Source organism: Saccopteryx leptura, chromosome 5 (assembly GCF_036850995.1).
Source record: "Saccopteryx leptura isolate mSacLep1 chromosome 5, mSacLep1_pri_phased_curated, whole genome shotgun sequence".
NCBI lineage: Eukaryota > Metazoa > Chordata > Mammalia > Chiroptera > Emballonuridae > Saccopteryx > Saccopteryx leptura.
Window position 1 is genome coordinate 185780044 of NC_089507.1, and position 22839 is coordinate 185802882.

The 22839-nt window shown below is 38.1% G+C and overlaps 1 protein-coding gene across 4 annotated transcripts in view; it reads left to right on the forward strand.

The window, feature by feature from the left end:
* TASP1 (taspase 1) overlaps positions 1-22839 on the forward strand; it is a 314709-nt gene that overhangs the window by 181390 nt on the left and 110480 nt on the right. The window lies entirely within an intron of this gene.

Consider the following 22839-nt stretch of genomic DNA (forward strand, 5'->3'; position numbering starts at 1 on the left):
CTTTCAAACTTTCTCATGCTAAATTTAATGGAATATAGAAATATAATATTCATTTTTTTCTTTTTATACTGAGAGGGAGACAGACAGACAGGAAGGGAGAGAGATGAGAAACATCAACTTGTAGTTGAGGTACTTTAGTTGCTCATTGAGTGCTTTCTCATATGTGCCTTGACTAGGGTGCTCCAGCTGAGGAAGTGAGCCTTGCTCAAGCCAGTGACCTTGGGCTTCAAGAGAGTGACCTTTGGGCTTAACCCAGCAACCATGGGATCATGTCGAAGATCCCACACTCAAGCTGGTGATTCTACACCCAAGCCAGTGACCTCGGGATTTTGAACCTAGGTCCTCTGTGTCCCAGGTGGACACTATCCACTGTACCACCATTGGTCAGGCAGAGATATAATATATATATTTTTTAATTTAGTGAGAGGAGGGGAGGCAGATACAGATTCCCACATGTTCCCTGACTGGGATCCAACCAGCAGGCCCACTAGGGGACGATGCTCTGCTTATCTGGGACGTTGCTCTGTTGCTCAGCAACCGAGCTCTTCTTAGCACCTGAGGTGGAGGCCATAGAGCCATCCTCAGCTCCCGGGGCCAACAATCAAGCCATAGTTGCAGGAGGGATGGAGACAGAGAGATAGAATGAAGGTGAAGAAGCAGATGGTTACTTCTCCTGTGTGCCCTGACTGGGAATCGTACCTGGAACATCCACACACCAGGCTGATGCTCTACCACTGAGCCAACTGGTCACGGTCTAGAAATATAATATTCTTAATGGAAATATTTTCAAATACTTATCCTAAACATCTTCTTTTTGTGTGATCTGTCTTATCTACTTTGATTTCATTTCACATCTTGCAGTACTTCCTCCTTGTACCTTTCCACATCGGATTAAAGCCCACTTACAGCTGGAGTAAACATAGCCTCGAGATTTGGGTTTATGCACAGCCTGGGGCTGTCCTCAGAGCAACTTTTGCAGGTAAATACTGCTGTGCCATCAAGTTAATGGATAGTTTTCAGCAACTCACTCTGAGTATTGCATAGGTAATTTTAATTTTTTTCCCTAAATTTGGGCAACTCTTCTTAGGAAGTTCTAGTTATTGTCATTCACTTCATTTCTTTATTTTCTGACATTGCAATGTCAACAATTGAGCACAGTTTCCTGAGGCAGAAGTGCATGTTTCTTTTTCTGTCCCTGTGTTGAATCCCTTTCCTCTTTATACACCTGGTGGATAAAGTTCATTCTTCAAGACTGAGCTCAAACATCTTCTCTTTCCTGCAGGCTCCATCCTCCTTCCTCAGCCCGCCTTGCAGATTCATTTCCTCTGCAGTCAGCAGTGCCTTCGTGTAGCGCGCACACCACTCCCAAGTTGTTCCTCTTCACAAAAGCTGTTCCTTGAGGAAGAGGGTAGCCGCTTAAAATATAGGTGGTACTCAATATATCTGTTCAATTGAATTCGGTAACCCTTTGCATATTTTGAAGCACGTCAAACAGATTCTGACTGGCAAAATGACTTGTCATTGGTAAACCAGAGCTCATGCTCCTGCTTGTGTAAGAGCTCCAGATATTCATGCTAGAGACTCTGTTCTGCTGAAGAGAAGCGTGGTTTACTTTTAGTTTAGTTTACTTTTAATGAAATCCATTACAGTTTTCACACATTTCTATTACTATAGTAATTAGAGTATTTTGGGCTGTGGATAACAGAAACCATCACTCAAACTGGCTTCAACGATAAGGCATGATGTGATTTCACATATGAGGAAGTTTGGAGGTTGCTTGACTCCAGGATTGGCTGGTTCAGGGGCTCCATGGATGACATTAAGGATCCAGTTCTCCACGTCCTTTGCTTGGTCTGTTGTTGTCATTGGTGACTTCTTGCTGGTGGCAGAATGGCTATTGCATTGTTAAAATAAAGAAATTATCACATAAAAATTTAGAGGAAGGTCTCTTTGTAGCTCTTTTCTAGGAGTGAGGAACATTTTTCTCAGAAACTCCCCAGCAAACTTCTCATATTTTATTGATTGGCTAATGTTGGGTCACACGCTCATTCTTCAGCTAATCACTGACATGAACTAATCATGGGCATATGCCATGTCTGTGGGTGGGAAGAGTAACAAGCAGAACAAACTCAGGATTTTATTACCTGGGAGAAGAAAACAGATATTGTGCAGGTAATCACTGGTATCCTACTAAACGTGACACTTGCTGTCATTTTATGAGAAATAAGTATGATAATAGCTATCATTTGTTGAGCATTTGCTATGGTCAGAAACTGTGCTGGTACTTTTTACAGAATGCTTTTCTTTTTTCTTGTTTTTTACACTTTTTATTGATTTTGAAGGGACTGAGTGAAGAAGAGAAAGAAAGAAAGAGTGACTTGTTACATTATTCATGCATTCATTTGTTGATTTTTGTATGTGCCCTGACCTGAGATCAAACCCATAACATTGGCATATTGGGATGATGCTCTAACCAACTGAGCTACCCAGCCAGGGCAGAATGAGTCTCATTTTCAAACAAGAAATCTAAGGTTTAGAAAGGTCAGTGTGCCAGTTTCTAAAGAATCTTTACTCAATGATAGAGAAATATGAAAAAGATGGGCTGAATTGAAATTTAACCCGCTATTGTTCTACTAAAAATATTGTAGATTCGGTATTAAGAGAATTAAAAAATGTTTTATTGTCATTTAAGTCTGCCCTTACGCATGCCTCTTGCCATTATTTTTGGCTAACAGAGAGCTGGCTGTGGAAAATGGATGTGTTTTTTTTTTTGAAAAATCAAATGCAGTAGATTAAAAAAAAAAAAACCCAAAAAAGCGCCACCACAAAGTTTGTTTATATCTTCATTTCACTCAAATTGAAGAGATGAAATGGGATCTGGCCTTTTTCATATTGTTTATGTTCTGCTTTGCTTCTTGGTTCTGGGGCAGGATTCCTGGTTCTGTTTGAATTATTTCCCTCTCAAGTATCATTTGCAAGATTATTATAGAAATTAATAAAGAGAAAGTATTTCTATTCAGTAAGCAGTGTAATTGCCCTAATATGACATAAAACAATGCTATTTTATTAGTATTATAAAATACCTTTTAAAAATGAGTTTCTTTAACCTCAGTGTACTTTTTTTTTCAAGTCTAGAGGGAAGGAAGGCGATTTACATAAGTAACCGCTGTGATATTTAAAATGAAGGGTCATTTGAGGGTCTCCTTTTCATCTCTTTTAATATAAGGGCAAAGTTAGACGCTTGGTGTATGTTTCATTTATGTGTAATAAAAGGGCCTATGTAAATAAATTACATGAAATCAAAGTTCCTAAAGTTGTTTTTTGCTCAATGAAACTGTTATATAAATGGCATCATTTTGTGTGTATGTATGTGTGTATGTGCGTGCATGCACGTACACGTATATATGGGTACACAGGGATTACGTAGAGGATTGAGGAATGATGTTATATGGATCGCTCCTGATTTTTGTTTCAGCCATTATATTGCAATGTATTAGGTGCTTAATTAGGTGAAGTTAGTCTAAACCAGCAGCCTATAACTGTTTGGTTATCTGTTGCTGTTTAACAAATCATCCTGCCCCCCAAAATTTATGGCTTAGAAGTAAAAACCATTTCCTCATCTTTAGGATTATATGTGTTAACTGAGTTAAAAAACCTTACAGTTAAAAAAATGTAAGAGGCCTGACCAGGCGGTGGTGCAGTGGAGGGAACATTGGACGGGGATGCAGAGGAAACAGGTTTGAAACCCTGAGGTCACTGGCTTGAGCGTGGGCTCATTCGACTTGCGCTCCGGGTCACTGGCTTGAGCCCAAAGGTCGCTGGCTTGAAACCCAAGGTCTCTGGATTGAGCAAAAGGTCGCTGGTTTGAGTGAGGGGTTACTTGCTCTGCTGTAGCCCTCTGGTCAAGACACATATGAGAAAGCAGTTAGTGAACAACTAAGGAGCCACAATGAAGGATTGATGCTTCTCATCTCTCTCCCTGTCTGTCCCTATCTGTTCTTCTATCTCTTTGTCACCAAAAACAAACAAACAAACAAAACAAACACTGTAAGGGGACAGTACTGTAATTTATTTATTTATTTATTTACAGAGACAGAGAGTCAGAGAGAGGGATAGACAGGGACAGACAGACAGGAACGGAGAGATGAGAAGCATCAATCATTAGTTTTTTATTGCGCATTGCGACACCTTAATTGTTCATTGATTGTTTTCTCATATGTGCCTTGACCGCAGGCCTTCAGCAGACCAAGTAACCCCTTGCTTGAGCCAGTGACCTTAGGTCCAATCTGGTGAGCTTTTGCTCAAGCCAGATGAGCCCGTGCTCAAGCTGGCATTCTCGGGGTCTCGAACCTGGGTCCTCGGCATCCCAGTCCGATGCTCTATCCACTGTACCACCACCTGTTCAGGCTGTATTTTATTTTTGCCTCTCATGCTTGGGAAATCTTCTGTGGCTTCAGTCAGGTGGTGGCTTGAGTAGATGTCCATGATGGCTTTATCACATGGTGGTGCCTTATGGGGGACCGTCAGAAGGTTGGACTCAGTTGTTATGCTTTGGCTGTGCTCTCTTCCCTCAGAGTATCAAGACTTCTCCTTCTCCAGTGTGGCCTCACCAGCAGTGTAGCTGGACTTCTTACCAGGTAGCTCAGGACTCTCAAAGCACAAAAGCAAAAGCTGTCAGGCCTTCTAAGGGCTTAGGCCTGAGACTGGCATTATGTTTATTAAGTGAATCACAGGGCCATTCCAGACTTAGTGTAGGAGGGGATCACATAAGGGCACAGATTCTGGGAAGAAGCTGCATTCACTGGGGGAACTATAGTAACTATTGTAGCAACAACCATGGGCCCTTTGAGAGTCTTAACTATGGATTCTCTTCTTAGAGCCATCATGTGAATACAGTTACCTCCATAATATATACACAATTCTAGTTCAATTGCATGAGATTTTGAGTCATGGATTGTCCTACATAAGTAGTACTCCTGGTTTAATTAATAAAGTTTAAGGAATTTACTAAATCCTAAATTAGTGATTTAAATAGTAAGTATTATTTTAAAATAGCTGCACAGAACTCTATTCAATGATTATTTTCGTTTCTTAGAATGACCATTGGGGTTGTTTCCTGGGTTTTGTCTGTCTGTCTGTCTGTCTGTCTATCCCTCTATCTTATCTATTTATCTTTGCTGTTCTAATAACAACAATATTCTTATACAAAGCTTTTTTATATTTGTCTATTTCCATCATAAATTTGTAGAAATATACTTGATGACTCAAAAGGAATGGACATTTTTAAAAATTTTGGTAGATATTGAATGATTATATCTTTTTTCTCAAAAATTAAGTATTTTAAAATAGAAATATACATGTAAAGAATATATTTATATGTAAGTTATGAATCATAAAAATAAAATAAAATTCCTTAACCTTATCATCAGCTTAACACGAACGTTAGTAATAGTATTATATACTCTTTCCCAAACCCATGCCTCTCCTCTCCAGAGATAACCACTGTGCTGCATTTTGTATCATTCCCTTGCTTAAGAAAGACATTTAATCACATATGTATGCATCCTAGACAATGTATTGCTTATTTTTATGATTTTTTTGAACAATAAGAACATAGTATATAGTATATAGTTCTCTGTGACTTGCTTCTTTCACTGAATATTATATTTCCATAGTATTTGTCCTTATAGTTGCTCTATAACTCTAGTGCATTTTTTTTTTTTTAGATTTTATTTTTATTATTATTATTATTATTTTTTGTATTTTTCTGAAGTTGGAAACGGGGAGGCAGTCAGACAGACTCCCGCATGCGCCCTACCGGGATCCACCCGGCATGCCCACCAGGGGGTGATGCTCTGCCCATCTGGGGCGTCGCTGTGTTGCAACCAGAGCCATCCTAGCGCCTGAGGCAGAGGCCATAGAGCCATCCTCAACTCCCGGGCCAACTTTGCTCCAATGGAGCCTTGGCTGCGGGAGGAGAAGAGAGAGACAGAGAGGAAGGAGAGGAAGAGGGGTGAAGAAGCAGATGGGCGCTTCTCCTGTGTGCCCTGGCTGAGAATTGAACCTGGGACTCCTGCATGCCAGGCCGATGCTCTACCACTGAGCTAACCGGCCAGGGCTGATCTAGTGCATTTTTTTTACCTTTTGTATAATACTCTGTTGTGTGTCTGTATCCCAGAAGTCTAGAATTTCTCCTGCAGTTATTAGCTGTAATTCTTCTAAGAAGAAAACCTTTTTCTTGTCTTCTGTTTGGCTATTTAAGACATACAATTTATACAGAAAAGGCAGGAAAGATGCTCAGGTCTTTATAGTTGTACCTCAATTTTTAAAATGATAAGGTGATACCCAGGCAATTTGCTAATATTCTCAATTAGGTTTTATTTAATTTATTTTAAATCTACATTTATTTATTTGTTCACTGGAAATTATGTAATATTTATGGACTTATATATATTTGATGTGTCAGCTCATTGCATCCATTATTGCTTTCCTCTGAATGCAGAAGCTCTAACAGTTGGAAGTGTTCTAAATACAACTGTATTTACTGTATTTTTCGCTCCATAAGACACACCTGACCAAAGACACACCTAGGGTTTTAAGGAGGAAAATAAGAAAAAAATATCCTGAACCAAATGGTGTGTTAAATATTTAATAAAATATCATATATTTTGCTCCATAAGACACACAGGAATTTACTCCTTCATTTTGGGGGGAAAAAGTGCATGTTGAGCAAAAAATACAGTAGATCTTATTAGGTATATGCACATTTAGAATTGTTGTGTCTTCTTGACAGATTGATACTTTAACACTATAAAATATCCTCCTTCATTTCTTTATGATCCTCTTTGTTTTGATGTTTACTTTGTTTAGCATTAATATAATTACATTAGCTTTCTTATAGTTAGTGCTTGTCTGGTATATAATTTTCCACTCATTTTACTTTTGGCTTACATTGCCTTTATTATTTAAAGTGTGTTTCTTATAAGCAACTGGACCCCTACTCTTTAAAAATTAATTCACATTGATAATCTGATCCTTTTACCTGGAGTGTTTAGTCCATTTACACTTAATGTAGTTATCAACAATATTGGGCTAAATCTACCATCTTGCTTTTTGTTTTCTATTTGTTCTTTGTTCTTCTTTTCTTGTTTTCCTTTGGGTTGATTTCTTTTTAGTGTTTTATTTTTCTCTATTAATATTTTGTTATACTTCTGTGTATTATGTTTTCATGTGATTGCTCTAGAGATTACAATATGCACCATTAATTTAAAATAGTTTACTTTCAAGTAATAATATATGACTTCACAAACAATGTAGGATTCTTTTGACAGTGTAAATCCATTATTTCTTTTCCACCTTTTGACTTCTTGGCATGTATTTTAAAGTCCGTATTATGTTTTAGATTCCACAGCACATCATCATTATTATTTTCCTTAAATGAGTTAGTTATCTTTTAAAGAAATACACACATATGCACATACAAGCACACACACACTTAATGGCTTTAAAATTAAAAGAAGAATTACAGCCTGACCTGTGGTGGTGCAGTGGATAAAGCGTGGACCTGGAATGCTTAGGTGCCGGTTTGAAACCCAGGGCTTGCCTGGTCAAGGCACATATGGGAATTGATGCTTCCTGCTCCTCCCTCCCCTTCTCTCTAGCTTTCTTTCTCCTCTCTAAAATGAACAGAATTTTAAAAAGAAGAAGAAAAAAAGAGAAAAGAATTTACCTAACTTTCAATAGTTCTTTGTGGTACTCTTTATTCCTAATACCAGGTGAGATTTTTTGTTTTTGTTTGTTTGTTTGTTTGGTATTACTTCCCTTTAGCTTAAAGCAGTGGTTCTCAACCTGTGGGTCGCAACCCCGGCGGGGTCACCTAAAGCCATCGGAAAATACATAATGCATATCAGGTATTTACATCCCGAATCATAACTGTAGCAAAATTACACTTATGAAGTAGCCACCAAAATTATTTTTTGGTTTGGGGTCTCTGCAACATGAGGAACTGTATTGCGGGGTCACGGCATTAGAAAAGTTGAGAACCACTGGCTTAAAGAATGCTGTTTATTATTTTTATAGTGCAGATTGCTGGTGATGAATTTTCTCTCTAACCTCTCCCTTTCTTTCCCTCTCCCACTCTCTTCCTTTACAGCCTGGCTGTCAGTTATTATGAAGTTTGCTAGGTAGATTTTAGCCCTCACCCCCATCTCTGCACCTGCGAGATCTTCCACCTTGTTGCTCTGCCCTTCTGCTTTGGAGGACTGCTGCCTGTGCAGTTAGGGAAGACCTGGTGTATCTGCGGGGCTTCTCTTCTCTCTCCTGTTTCTCTTCTCTCTCCTGCCTGTCTCCCATTGTTTGGCAGCTACTGCCTTGCACGAGGTGATCGCTCTCTGCACCCAGGTGGTAAGGGAGGCTCTCTGTTAGCTTTCTTTCTTGGTTCCCAGCTTTGGAAATGCTGCTGCTTTGCACTTAGGGAAGACCTGTGTGACCGAGGGTGTGGATGTTTGGTAGCTCTCCTGCCCCGCCCCAGGCTTTTGGAGTTCTAGGTGAGGCCTGCAGGAAAGAGTCAGTATGCAGTCAGATTTCTCAGTTAACAGAGATTCTCTGGATTCCGATTCATTACGTCAGCACGTATATGGTCATTTAGGTTTGTTCAGGTTCATCTTAGCCTCATCTATAGCATTTCTCTTTTTTTCCACTGCCTCCTGGACAATAAAAGGGCCATTGGCCTCTTCTTTCATAGGAAAGGACTGTCCCTTTGGGGAATTTAGTTCATTGAGATATCTTTGAGTAGTCTTTTCTTTGAGCTTTTATAAAATCAAATGTTGTAGCTTATCTGGCTCACTGCTCTTAGGGTGGGAATGGTGGATTTTTGAAGATTCCCCTACCCAACTAGAAGTGGAAATCTAAGCGATCAATTTTGGTGTCTTGAGACACATTAAAGAGTTTGGAAATGTTATTCTTTTTGCTAGTAAAATTGTTTCTTTTGTCAATGAAAGCCCCTTTAGATTGGCTCCTTTAGGCTGACTTCTTGGACACGGCTGTCTGATGATATCTTTGCTTTCAGGTGAAACAAGATGTCTCAGACTCCTCTTGGGAACTTCTTTAGGCAGACCCAGAACCAGCCATTTCTCCAAGGATCTCTATTTCTTTTTAACAGATAATGGTAGTTTCAACATGATAATCTTCTTATATGTGTTGCCAGAGTAAGCACCACGGTAATCTAATTGCAATATTTTCACTGAAAATTTCATATTAGCCTCTAGGTAATGGTAGTGTCACTGTTGCCTTTGTCACATAAAATTTGTGGTCCCAATAGTAAGTATTTTTATTGGAAATCAAAATGAAAGTTTAGCCTACTGGTTTATAACCATATGCTTATAGATTTTAAGTAAAAAAGTAGGTATGTGGATTGTTAATTTGGGATTTGTGTTCCCAGTGGAATCTACACATGGATTTTCTTGGAGAAGTCTGTAAATTTCCTGAATTGGTTAGTTTTAGGCAAAGTTGGATCTTTTTTTTTTTTTTTTTTTATTGATGACCTAGGAAGCACAATCTTTGGTAACTTTGAATAGATTATAAATAAATTTCTTTACTAAAATAAAAGTTAAAAAGTAATACAAGTGAGTATATTTCATTATTATTATTATTATTATTATTTGTGACAGAGACAGAGATAGGGACAGACAGACAGGAAAGAAAAGAGATGAGAAGCATTAGTTTTTCGTTGTGGCTCCTTAGTTGTTCATTGATTGCTTTCTCATATGTGCCTTGACCGAGTAACCCCTTGCTCAAGCCAGCAACCTTGGGTTCCAAGCTAGTGACCTTTGGGCTCAAGCCAGCAACCATGGAGTCATTTCTATGATTCCCGTGCTCAACTGGGGAGCCCCAGCTTAAGCCTGATGAGCCTGTGCTCAAGCCAGTGACCTCAGGATTTCAAACCTGGATCCTCTGCGTCCCAATCCGATGTTCCATCCACTGTGCAACCACCTGGTCAGGCTCCTTCTTTTTACTAGCTTTATTTCTTAATAGTATTGAATGGAAACCTTGAAGTGTGCTAAATTTCATATTGTCTATTTGCTTCTTGCTACATTGTCTCATTTGAGGTGGCCTACCTAGTTTGCTTTTATGTTCTTTATTTGTTTATAGGATAGTTATTATACTAGTTGTGGTAAGATAGCTTTAGGACCGTTTCTTCATTGTCCTTAAATTCTACTCTGATCTAGACAAATGAATATGATTACTATTTTCCCCTTCCATCTTTACAACTTTTGTCTTCAATCTCATATGCACCCATGACACTCTGTTGAGTAGAGAAAGGAATGAGTTTTGCTGGTGAGCCTACTTAAAAGTTTTTCCTGGCCCTGGCCAGTTAACTCAGTGAATAGAGCGTCAGCTCCATGTGCGGACCTCCTGGTTTTGATCCCCGGTCAGGGCACACAGAAGCAGCAACCATCTGCTTCTCTCTTCCTCTCCCTCCCCCTTCTCTCTCTCTTTCGCTCTTGCAACCAGTGCCTCAGTTGGTTCGAGTGTCATCCCTGGACCCCCAGGTGCTGAGGATAGTTCAGTTGGTCTGAGCATTGGCCCCAGACAGAAGTTGCTGGTGGATCACAGTCAGGACACATGCAGGGGTCTGTCTCTGTATCTCCCTCCTCTCACAACAAAGCAAAGCAAAACAAAACAAAACAAACAACTTGTTCCCATTATACTTCATGAAACCTCTAAATACTGAATGCTGTTTTTAAACTCTCTGAGTACAGCTTTAAAACTGATAAAATGATTTATATTGGCCTCTCCTTTGTACAGAGGAATTTACTGAGAAATAACATCAACTCAGACTCCCTTTTTCAGTTTTTAAAGAGGCCTCAGCCATTCAGGTCACCCCTATAAACTACTTCTAAATTTTTTCATTAAGAAAGTTATTAATTAAATGTTTACCATTTGTTATTAGTATATATGGCTGGCTTAGTAGTTATAGGTTAAATTTAGAGTATAGCGTAACTGTCTTGCTTATGTTCTTTCAGTTTGTGGGCTTTATACTACATATATAATCAATATGTATACTGAGATATTTATTTTATGTTACATCTACATTGTTATTGATGTTTATAACTTAATCTTGGCTTTATTTCCTCATAAAATGTACACTAGGCCTTATGCAAAATGAAATCTCCAATTTTAACATTATTCCTTTAGGACAGGGTTCGGGAAACTTTTTGGCTGAGGGAGCCATGAACGCCACATATTTTAAAATGTAATCCCATGAGAGCCATACAATGACCCGTGTATGTTAGGCGTTATCCAATAAAAATTTGCTGTTGTCCCAGAGGACAGCTGTGATTGGCTCCAGCCACCCGCAACCATGAACATGAGCAGTAAGAAATGAATGGATTGTAATACATGAGAATGTTTTATATTTTTAACGTTATTATTTTTTTTATTAAAGATTTATCTGCGAGCCAGATGCAGCCACCAAAAGAGCCACATCTGGCTCGCGAGCCATAGGTTCCCGACCCCTTGCTTTAGGACTTGCTTAATGACTGTTTCTAAGATGTTGTGGTTAAATATGGGGGTTCTCTATAGTCCTAAGTATTGGTATCAGAGTTTGTTATACTACTTATCTGCAGACAATTACTACTTTGATCTTGACCAAGAATTCAGGTATTTGAGGCTATTGGGTTTTCTTTGCTTGTATCTCCTTTATTTGTATGATGACAGTAGCCTGGTTTCTGCAGGGGTGAGCATCATGGGACAGGCATGCTCCTGGGAAGTACAAGACTTGGATCTTAGAACCTTTCTTCTTCCAATTCACTTTTCTTATGTGTTGACTGTGGATGATGATGCCTTCCTTACAAGTTAATTGTATGCCTTAATGGGATGATATTTGTGAAAGCCCCAGATATGTAGATATAGTAGTTGAGTCGTGAATTGAGTCAGTGACCTCTTCTCCCTTAAGAATGAAGTTCTCTTTAGTTCAGTTTAATCTAAGTATGCCATTTGATTAATTAGCAGTTTTTTAAAAGCATTTTCTCATAAGTGTTCTATCCATTGCAAGTCTCTTATCTAAAATTTAAACATTGTTGAACTTCCAGAAGTACTTTCAGCTGTAAAATTTTATCCTGTGAGGAATTTAAAGCCATTTAAGCTAAGTCATTTTCTTTTTCCAGCGAAGACTTTAAAGCCATGTAAACTAAGTCATATTTCCAGTGAGGAAACTGAGGCACAGAGATCTTAAGTGACTCATTTTAGGTTCCACTGGAGATGGTGCCTCTCATCTGTGGTTTCTCTCTAATGGAACAGGGATCCAGGTAGAAGATGTACAAGAGCATCTACTGAATATTACAAAAACTGATGTTTCTTTTATGGCTGCTGCTCTAATGATGTTCTCAAGTGTAGATACGTCTAATGCTCATATATGTAATATGTGTCCCAGACAAATGTAGTAGTAGTGATAGGATTTTAGGGGCTCCCTCATAGCTGGCTGGTTGGCTTAGTGGTAAAGCATCATCCCGGTGTGTGGATGCCTTGGGTTCGATTTCTGGTCACTGCACACAGAAGGCGTGCCTATCTGCTTCTCCACTCCTCCCCTCTTGCTTCTCTCTCTCTCTCTCTCCCCTCTCCCTTCTTCCTTTCCTGCAGCCAAGGCTCAACTGGAGCTAGTTGGCCCAGGGCACTCAGGATGGCTCCATGATCTTGCTTCAGGGGCTAAGAAGAACTTGGTTGCTGAGCAATGGAGCCACACCCCACATGAGCAGAGCATTGCCCCCTAGTGGGCTTGCCGGGTGGATCCTGGTTGCGGTGCATGTGGGAGTCTGTCCTATCTCTCTGCCTCCCCTCCTCTCACTGAATTATAAAAAAAGAACATGACTTCTACTGGGGGTGGTTGCTTCTGATTTTTTTCCTCAGCCTGAGCCCATATATCCCTGGTCCCCAAATTAGAATGTTGGAATTTAGATTACTAAATGGAGAAAATTTGGAGCAGAAAGTAAGATTTCATTTTATCATCTGTATTCACACTCACAGTGAATGTAGGGTAAATTCCTACATTGAGATGTAACTTCGATGAAGAGAGGGGCAAGAGAAAGGATGGAGAGGACACCTCTGTGTCCTTAACCACAGACCCTCTGACACGGCAGATTGGATAAAGGATTTTTCACTACTCATTTTTGTTGAAGCTTTTTTTGTCTTATGTTTTTAGTTTTTATTTTTTGAAATAGGTTTTAATCTGTGAAAGTATTTGCGTGTTCACAAAACTGGAACTCTTTCCATTTATGCAGCTACTTTTTTGTTCAGACAGTTGAATCTTTTGTGGTTTAGTTATACTTTCTCAATAAAATGATAATTACTAAATATCAAGCATTTTTTGTAGGTAGCATATACTTAGCACTGTGCTCTGAAGGAGATATTTTCCTGTTTTATTGTAACTGTCCTAATAAATTTTGAATAATTATGAAATGCTAAAGCATATATCAAACACATTCTAGTTTGTAAGAGAGGAAATCTCCAGGAGATAATCACAAAATTAATTTTGTTTATTATTTAACAAAAAATTTGAAAAGCCTGAGTTGTTTTTGGTAGATTACTGTAAATATCCAGTGGGGTTATGGATGAGAGATAAGTGAGTATTGGAGAAGCACTACATGTGTGTTGGTGACTATAACCTCTGGACTTGACCGATTACACATCTTCACTACTTATTTCACCTCTTTATAAAGCTCCTTATGTTTTCTTCTTGTGTATAATAGGTTCCAGGTTTGATAGCCATGGGGACACTGTGAAGACTGAAATCATGTGTGTTCTATCACTTTTAAGGCAGCCCTCTCTTTAATTTCACAAGACAGGCTTGAAAACCAGAAGTAACCCAACTCCAAAATTGGCAGTAAATCCTCCGACAGGGAAAAGGTGACGTACTGTGTAATAAATTCCTTTGTTGAAAAAGATGTTGCAATACTGGAAAATGAAGTACCAAATGTTTCCTTTTAAATTTGGAAAGGCCTTTCCTCATTACTTATCTGTCCCTGCGGACTTCTAACAGGGGATGTGTTGAAAGATTTTTCAGATGCCCACTAGCCGCAGTGAGAGTGAATGGCAGCATTTATAAGATGACATAAATACTTCAAAATCATCAGTGATCCTTGGAGATGTGTGGGATGCCAGTGGTCCTGAATGGGCGCTTTTGTTGCTGCTGATCCCGGACTCCTGTACGCGGGCTGCCTGGGACGGGGCCGTGTCTCTCCTGTGAATGGAACTTTGCTTTCGCCCTCCGGGGGCTCTTTGTATCAGAACTGAGGTTAGAGTGGTTTAGAAGAAATAGTCTCCCCAAGGAGAGAAAGATCTGTGAGTTTAGGGTTAGACTGAAAAATCCTAATCTCATTTTCTTCTTGTGTGTAATAGGTTCCAGGTTTGATTACCACGCAGACACTACGAAGGCTGAACTCGTGTGTGTTCATGGAAGAATTAGATCAGAATCCTCTACCATTTAAACACTAATTTAAAACCCTACATTTGAATACTACATTAAAAACTTAACATTAGGGGCCTTTTAATTTTCATTTTGTAATAATTTGGCTCCTAGGACCAATGCTGACACCACTCAGGGAGAGAAATAAAAAAAGATTAAGTTATCTTGAACTGCGACGAAGCTGCATCTTAAATGTCAGCCAAAGTTGGTAAATTTCATGTTTCTCTGTCCTCATTGCAAACACTTTTTAGTTTATTACGTACTTTTTGAGAGTAAAACATGATATGACAATATGATTTTGTTGGGCTCTTACATTACATACTTTTAATTATCTTAATTTGAAGGATGCATTTGTCACTAGAGCTGAAATGAAAATACTAAATGTGTGGCGAAGGTCAGATGAAATGTAACATCTGTAGCATTGGTTCATGCTCACTCTTCCCAGCTCATGAGCTCAGGTGTGGGGCAGTGATGTGCGTGGGACCAGACCCCATTACGGGAGACCCTGCCTTTCTCTTTCCTGTCTTGCCTTAAGAGAAAGTATTTATATTATATATATAGGAGTGTAACATTGAAATCAGGCAACAAACCCTTTAAGGAGAAAATAAAACAGGTATTAATTATAGAAGTTGGTTAAAATAAACAAAAATCATGCATAATGTATAATCTTGGATAAACACAGTTAAAATGTTTCCTGCCAAGCTAACAAATCTTTATCGTATTATTTGTTTTGTTTTAATAATGAAAGGTTACCCCCATGGTCATTCTGACCTTATATGAAGCCTCCTTTTGTTTTGAATCAGTAGCTGTCAGAATTGCAAATGTAAGGCTCACCTCCTTTTTAACTCTGTTCTGGCTTCTTAGAGGTGATATTGTCAGGCTAGCTGGGAATCAACGTGTCCTAATAGAAGGCAATTATAGACTAGGGTGAGGAGAGACAAGACAATGTTAGAAAATGGTTTTTCTTAAGGCAGTCACGATCCTCATTGTAGTGTTTATAAAGTGTTTACTAAGTGCCCAACCCTCTGCTAAATGTTTTATGTGCGTTGTCTCATTTTGTCCTCACAATAAATAGCTAGATGAGGCAGTTGTTGCTCCCATTCCCCATTTTACACCTGAGGCTTAAATCAAGAGTCCCAGAGTCCCTCAGCTTGATTTAAACATGACTGTAGAAGAGAAAAGGCTAACTTCTGCTCTGTAGTGCCCTGTGGTCTTAAGGTAGGGTGTGTATGAGTGTGTGTGTGTATGAGTGTGTGTGTGTGTGTGAGAGAGAGAGAGAGAGAGAGAATTGAATAAATATAGTAAAATGCGCAAGCTGTTCTTTTCTAAACAAGACAAACAAGACCCTGCTGCTGGGCCAGAAATCTTAGATTTCTCCTTATTAGTGAAGATACGGAAGCAGGTTGGTAATGCAGGACCTTGCATTCACTAGAGATGTGATGGCGTTTGTTGGAAACATTTAGATGAGGGAAAAATAAAGAATAATTCTTCTCGTTTCCTTCGAGTTTTTTTGCCAACTTTTTCTGGATTTCAAACAAACCTATAAACAGGCATTCTAAAGATTGCCTTCTGAAATAGTTTCATAGGGCTAGGGGAAGTGGTCATTCTTTCCATGGATAAAAGGTACTCTTAAATATGTCAGATTTTATGTTTTCAGGCATTATAAAGCATTTATTTTTAATCAGATTATTTTCATTTATTCAAACAAAATAAGAAATTTGCCTATTGGTAGCAATTAAATATATCATAGATTTTCCAAAAATGACTCAGTTAAAATAAATGTTCTCAGGCCAAATGATCTTTTTCATGTATTGCTGCATATGGGTGTCTGATAAATATATCTGTCTACATTACCTTATCAGCAACCATATTTGACTCAATGCAAGTTGTATGTTTGAATGGGAAGTAGCTAGAAGTTGTCTTTGCAGTGTAAATAAGGTTTTCTGAGCAATTTTCACCAGCAAATTGTTCTCTCTCTATTTAAACCCCAAATTTCTATCAACAGATAAATGTGTAAACAGAATGTGATATATATAATGAGATATTATTCAGCCTTAGAGAGGAAGGAAATTCTGAGACATGCTATACAATGTGGATGAGCCCTGAGTACATGATGCTAAGTGGAATAAATAAGGCGTAAAGGACAGAGGTGTATGATTTGACTTACGATATGTAGAGTAGCCCAGTTCATAGAGATGGAAGGGAGAATGGTAGTTGCCAGAGCTAATGGGGAGAGAGGAAGTGGGAGTGGTTTACTGGGCACAGAGTTTCAGTTTGGGAAGATGAGAAAGTTCCGGAGATGGATGGTGGTGATGGTGGCAGAACAATGGGAATGTATATACTAACTGCCACTGAGTCATACACTTAAAATAGTGGTGAAATGATTTTCTGTTGTATATATTTTAGCAAAATAAAAAAACAAAGGATACATTTGGGCTTAAGAAATGAGAACTCAGTAACTGTGGTTTAAACATAGAGTAGTTTTTGCTTTGTTTTAAATCTCATGTGACATGATGCCTGGGAAGAGACTAGGGTGGGTCAGGCTATCTAGTAATGCTGTCTGGTACCGGGCCTGTCCCTGCTCCTCTCCCTTCAGGGTAGGGCTTCGTGCTCATGCTTGTTATCCTGTGGTCACAGGATGCCTTGTTCAGCTGTGTAGGTGCAGGCCTAGAAACTTAGATTGAGTCAGATATGGCAGAGACATTTAATTTAATGCTCTTTGAATATCTGTAGGCTCTGCTGTATTTCCCAGCCCCATTGTTGTTGCCTGAGAACATGTGGCTATTTCTGCCCAATGAGCCGGAGTGAGTGCAGTGTTATTTGCACACTACAGCTGTGAAACAGCCCTCGGTGGCCCTCTTGCTCTTCTGGAAGGTACATGACCCAGGCAGGAGGTGCAGTGACAGATGAAGAAGCCACTCTCAGTGTAGGTTTGTTCCTGAGGAACTTTATGTGCTTCCCTGGTGACTTAGGCATGACCGGTAACATAAATGGTAATTCTATTTTTGTTGTATGAAGCTGCTGAGATTTGGGGGCTGTTTGTTTTTGCAGTCTAATGTAGTTTTTCTGATTGATAGTTCAAGATGGGCTTTGGTCAGACAGTCAATGGAGATGAAATATGGAGGCTTTCAGGAGTAAGAGAATGAATGTAAGTTGATGAAGCATGAAATTTTAGTTGGTTAAGGAACGAGGTGGGGACCTAACGGGAGTGAGGGATAATTAAAAAGCAGCATTAAGTAGAATGGCAGTTTTGGTGAGATAAAGGAGTGTTGGAGTTGGAGTGCTCAGGAGATCAGCTGGAAAGATAGGAGGGGTGGGATGGTTGCAGCTGAGCCTGTGGAGGAGTTGATCTCATTCAAAATGACAGTCACGGGAATGAGTTTATGAGGTGGTGTGGAGAGCTTGAAGACAGGATATCAGAGACTCTAGAAGCCAAGGTGTTGGGAGATTCATCTAAGTAAATATTGAAATCAGTGACAATTAGGACAAGGAGCAGTGTTGGGCAGAGTGGAAGTAAGCTGAGAGCTAAAATCTCAACAGAATGAGATTGTCTATATTTGTCTCAAACTTAATATTTCATCTCACTCTGTGGTGGTTGAATTGATCCAAAATTGACCAGGTTTGTTTTGTTCTTTTTTTCTGTTTGTTTGCTTATTGCCATCTTTGAGATATGAGTCTTCCAGCCTCTCTTGTTGCTTGGCAATATGTAATTTCTAAGTTAAATTTTAAAATATTTTTGTAGATAATTCTTTTTTTCCTTATGATTAGTTTTTAATATTTTCTTGTTGCCTTTGCCCTGAACTTCACTGAGGTGTACCTAAAGATGAGTTTATTTTTATTCCTCTTCTTTGGAACTCTGTGCATTTTCAGTTTAAGGATTTTCTTATAACTTAAATTCTGGAAACTCGCTCATGATCTCTTCAAAAATTAGTGCCTCTTCCTCCATTCTTCCTCTTCTCTCTTTCAAAATGCCTGTTTATATGCTGGATAGTCTCATTTTATAATCCAGGCTTCATTTTATTGTTTATTATTCCAGACTGCTCTTGAGTTTTCCACTGATAAATCTTCTAATTCTCTTGCTCAAACTGTATTTAATCTTGTTACATGCATTTTTTAAACTTTTTTTTTTTTAATTTGAAAAGTTTTATCTGGTTCCTTTAGAAAACTTCACATACCCCTGACCCTGTTCCCAGATTGGTCTGTTTTTTAAAATTATGCTCTTTTTTTGCTTTTTATTTTTGTACTACAGATTGTTCTATTACAAGAATAGTCTATGTCCTGTGCGTCAAATTTGACCCATGGCCTCTGGTTGCACACCCATAAGCAAAGAATGATTTTTAAAATTTTAAAAAGTTATTGCAAAAGTAAAAGAAGAAGATTTTGACCGAGATCAAATGTAGCCTGCAGAGCCTAAAATATTTACTTTATCTTTTTACACAGAAACAGTCTGTCAACCTGTGTTCTGTTAGTACCACTTCTTGGTTTGATCATCATTGTGATTTTTGCACCTGCCCATTCCACCTTGTAAGTGTGGACTTTGTATATTATGGTTCGTAATTTTTTTTGTTGTCATTTTATCTTTAGTGTGGTTCATGATAAGTAAAGCATCCCCACAAGAGAGGAATTGTATTATAATTCTGAAGTTGTTGGATGTAGCGCATATTGGAATCTCAGCAACAGGAAGCTCATTGGGAAGAGTCAGCTGAGGATGGGCTAAAGGTTATAATTAGCAGGAGATCACCTGGCCATGGAGACTGGCTCTCAGGAGGCTGTGAGAATGTCCAGGGTTCCTGCTGAGTCCAGGGTTCTTATCTAAAATCTTAAGGTTGGCCCGTAGGACACACAATCAGGGTGCTGGCATCTGGATTGGTCAGAATGACAGTTAAAATGAGTAGGGGGTTTAATATTTTTGAGGAGATCTTAAAATATACAGCAGCACCCCTGCCAGCTGCTGTGTACTCTAGGCTTATCACAGTAAGAATTTGTTAAGTGAGTGAATAGGGGAAGAAATGAAAATCAGGTCCACATTTTGGGTACTGTTAAGTACCAGTCTGATATTTGCTGTGAACCTTTGCCTTAGACTACTAACCAGATAGGAAGAATCTGGAGATACGTCTAGTAATTGTTTTGTTGATTTCCCCTAGAGTTTTCTACATAAACAATTATCTGCAAATAGTGGCAGTTTTACTTCCTTTCTTATCTTTAAGTCTTTTACTTCTTTTTCTTGCTTTATTGCAGTGGCTGGAACCTCTAGTATATTGTTGAATAATAGTGATAGAAGTAGACATCTTTGCCTTATTCCTCTTATTCCTGATCTTGAGAAACAATTCAACCTTTCACAATTAATTTTGTTAACTATAGGGTTAACTATAGGGTTTTTTTTTGTTGTTGTTGATATACTTTATTTCTGGAAAATGATCATTGAGTTTGGAGGTTTGATCAGATTCAGGTGTGATTTTTTTATATTAGTAGCCACTTATGATTGTTGCCTATTCTTAGTTATTGGATTATAGGTTACAAAAGGTAATATCCTAATTCTGTTAATTTCTTATTCATTTATTAGCTGGGATAATTCTATGGAGAAAATTTTTCTTCCTAAACTATTTGGTTACCTTGCTGTATAGTTTCTATAGGAAATACAGAGAAATCCTTGATGGATTTTTTTTCATCCATTTATCAGTTTTCAGAAGAGTGAGTTGGTTCCATATCAACGTCCAAAGGTAACAAATGCTTTTTAAAACATAGTAATGAATTTATTATGTGTTTCAATCCATTCAGTTGTCATTTTTATCAATTGTAAATAAGTGTATATTTTCCTAAGTTCTTTTAGAACTTAGTATTGATCTCACTTTTCTCCTGAGTCTTTATTCTATATATAATCAATGTTTTCTGCTGAGATCTGAGAACATACTTATTTTTCACTCCATATGACTCACCTGACCATAAGACACACCTAGGGTTTTAAGGAGGAAAATAAGAAAAAAAATATTCTGAACCAAATGGTGTGTTAAAATATTTAATAAAATACCGTATTTTTCGCTCCATAAGATACATGGGCATTCCCCCCCCCCCCCTTTAGGGGGAAAAAAGTGCATCTTATGGAGCGAAAAATACGGTAAATACACTCTTACTTGCATGAGTGAGGACAAAAGGAGGATGTAATGAAAGGCTTATTTCTAATATCTCTGAATAAAGACTGGTACTGTTTTCCTTTGAATTACACTTTAGCTACATGGCATCACATTTAAGAAACCTTGGAATTTTGTGGGTAAAACCACAGCAGTCAAATTTTTCTTTGATTGGAACCTGCATAGAACAAGCTTTTGGTGTCAGGGCTCTTATGTTAGAGGTGATATATGTCAGAATAGAAGTCATAATTTAAGAAGTTCCTTGGTAAAAATCAATCATGGGAAAACCCTGCTATTCCTGTACAACAACAGAGGAAAAAGTCTCTCTGACATATATTGTGTATTTTTGATGTAATGTTAACTTCATGTGGTTTAGCTGTTTGACTTGAGGTGTGTGTACATAACCTTCTGAACACTCATTTAGCTTATAATATGCCAATTTCCTAACAATTATTATTGTTCTAAAGTATAACATTTCACTGTTCAACATCAAATATGTACACAAAGGGAATTAAAATTTATGGAGTTTCATGAGCTTAGCACAGTGTCTCCACATAGTAAATGTCAAAAATGGTTCCTTTTCTGTTCACTTTATTGTCATTTCCCCCAATTATAAAAATAATACTGCAAAAATTTAACAAAATAGGGGTCACTGTAATCCTGCCTACAAAGTTACATATTAAATTGCATATTTAAATCCTCCTGCAGGTGTAGATGTTCATAAAGACATTAGATCTTGAAGAGTATATACATTTTCACTTTACAAAAATATGCAAGGGAATTCTTTCAGGAAAACTGCCAGATGATTTTTTTAAAAAACTTTGATTTTTTGAGCAGTTTATGTTTTTGGCAATGAGCATATATTGTATGTGTATACATAATATACACGTGTGTGTTTATGTGTACATGTATGTATAGAGGGGAGGGGGAAAAAAAGGAGGAGAGGAGAGGTCTATATATAAGGGAAAATTTCTGAAATGAAAGATACTAACAAGTTTTAACAATTACAGATTATATTTTTAATGAGATTTGTTGTTGGTCACAATACATATTCGCCGAACGGAGAACTGTGGATTATATCTGTGTGTGTAGGTTAAACTTCATGAATTTAAGAAATTTAAGGCATTATTTAAAAGAAGTTCTTTCATTTGGTAATCTTAGTCCACATTTCTTTGGGATTGCTAATAACATCCCGTCTTCATTTACCAGTGTGTGCACGCAGATATCTGTGTGCAAATTAGTGACATGAAGAAAAGTTCCTTTGTCTTTGGTTCTATTGAGGAATCCCAGACATGCTTCTTTTTTTGTTGTGATTTGTTTTTGGTGATAGGGTTAGTCAAACTTTAATCTCAGGAGATGCTTAGATCATTTGATACCCTTTCCTTGATATGTGAATTAATAGAGGACTTGATTTTCTGATAAACTAATAGGACACTTGTGGCAGGATTTTTTTTTAAGAGATAGGAAGCAGAAGTTTAGTTGGAGAGAGGAATCATTTTGAATGGAAAAAGTTTTTAAGAAAGAGACTTTGTAAAGGTCTTTTGTATCTACCGTTCTCATTTGGATAAAAGGTCACTGTCATTTTAATAGTGAAATTGGTTTTATATTACTATGTTTTAAAAAAGGCTTATTTCTCCAATGTTCGTCAAAGTAGCTTTTTTATATTTTGTATTTCTAATAAAAAGTCTGGCTCTTTCTTCAGAAATCTTTTATTTGAACTTACCAGCCTATAAATTAAATTTACTTTGTCTCTACTTTTGCGGGCAGTATCTACTTTTAACAGCTAGAGACTTATCATCCGAGGCAGTGCCCATCACCCCCATGCCTACTCTATTAGCGTATCTGAATGGTCCCAATTCACCTCCGGGGTTAAAACACGTTCTTTCTTTAGAACTACAGAGCACATCCACCCTGGAAAGCCATGTGAATTGCCATAAGAGGATGAAAAGGTGCTATTTTATTAAGTCCACTTTCCAGCTATTGAGGTGTGGTAGACGTTTTAGTGGAAAGGAAGTTTGGGGAGATTCACATTGGCACTGGCCGACTAGATTTCCCCCCGACTCCCAGGTATGTGGGTGCCAGGGGGAAATGGGAGACCAGGGCTGACCGAATGTAAACAAAGAAATTCTAAAGCAGAGTTTTTTTATAGTTACCCAACCGTGGGAATGAGACAGAATCCTAGGAGATTTTTTAGGTAGAGAATCTTAAATTCTTAGATCATATAAATTATTCCTATGAAAAAAAGTTTTC